Source organism: Octodon degus, unplaced genomic scaffold (genome assembly GCF_000260255.1).
Source record: "Octodon degus isolate 3935 unplaced genomic scaffold, OctDeg1.0 scaffold00074, whole genome shotgun sequence".
In the NCBI taxonomy this organism is placed as follows: Eukaryota; Metazoa; Chordata; class Mammalia; order Rodentia; family Octodontidae; genus Octodon; species Octodon degus.
The window spans coordinates 8,096,469-8,097,569 of NW_004524650.1; positions in this window are offsets into that span (position 1 = coordinate 8,096,469).

A 1,101-nucleotide genomic window follows, 5' to 3' on the forward strand; every position below is an offset into this window, starting at 1 on the left:
CGGGCCCCCATTCTGTCCCTCTCGGACAGGAGCTTTCTTTCCCTCAATAAATATATTCTGCTCAAAAAAAAAAAAAAAAAATCCACCCCGTTGGTACAGTTCTTAATAGTTAGAAAGCCACAGTTAAGACATTGTCATCAAAAGTCCATTGCTTGCATTAGGGTTTACTGTTGGTGTTGTATATTCTGTGATATTTGGCAAACATAAGGACATGTTTCTATCCTACAGAGTGGTATCACTGTTAAAATCTTTTGTGTTCCACTTCTTCATTTCTTCCCCTGGTAAGCTTTGGTGTCCACTGATCTTACTGCTTTCATGGTTTACCTTTTCCCAGAAAAAAAAAAAAAAAAAAAAAAAAACCTTTTCCCAGAATATCATATAGCTAAAATCGTGTAGTATATAGACTTTTCAGATGGGTTTCTTTTACTTATTTTTTCAATACATTTTTCTAGTTTTATTGATTATAAAAATTGGGAGTAACAATGTGTTCTTAAAAAGTTATCATTCCTTTTTATTAATATTATTGAGAAAAAATAGCAATGAGACAGTTTTAAAACAGATTAGTAAGACAGTTACAATAATTAATACATTGCACATTGTTATCTTCATAGTAGTTATTCATCGTACAAGATGCAGACATGATGTCTTGTCCAAACACTACTAGTACAAATCTTTCTTCTCATTTTTTTTTTTTTTCCTTCAGCGGTTTATTCAGGCCCCTTACAGCAAGCTTCTTCCTCTCTTTCTTCTCATTGAATTAAGAGAAAGTAGCTTTGTATCTATCCTATTTTGTATATACAGATACAAATGGTCCTTCATTTATATCCCTCATTTTTTTTTGTTTAGTTTTGTCAGAGATGGGTATTTCGTTGCCATTTAAATATAGTAGGTGCCTGAATTCAGCAAAATAACCCAATATAGTCTAGTAGTCCATAATAGTAGTGGGTTATCCATAGGACTAGCAATGTCAAAGTTCTTGACTTAAGCCTTTTACAGCTCAGTATATTAATATGACTTCACTTTTTATACCTTGTTTTTATACTTTTCCGCTGGATGGTTAAGACCAAGATAAAGCAAGACCTATGTAACAAGAAATGTAAC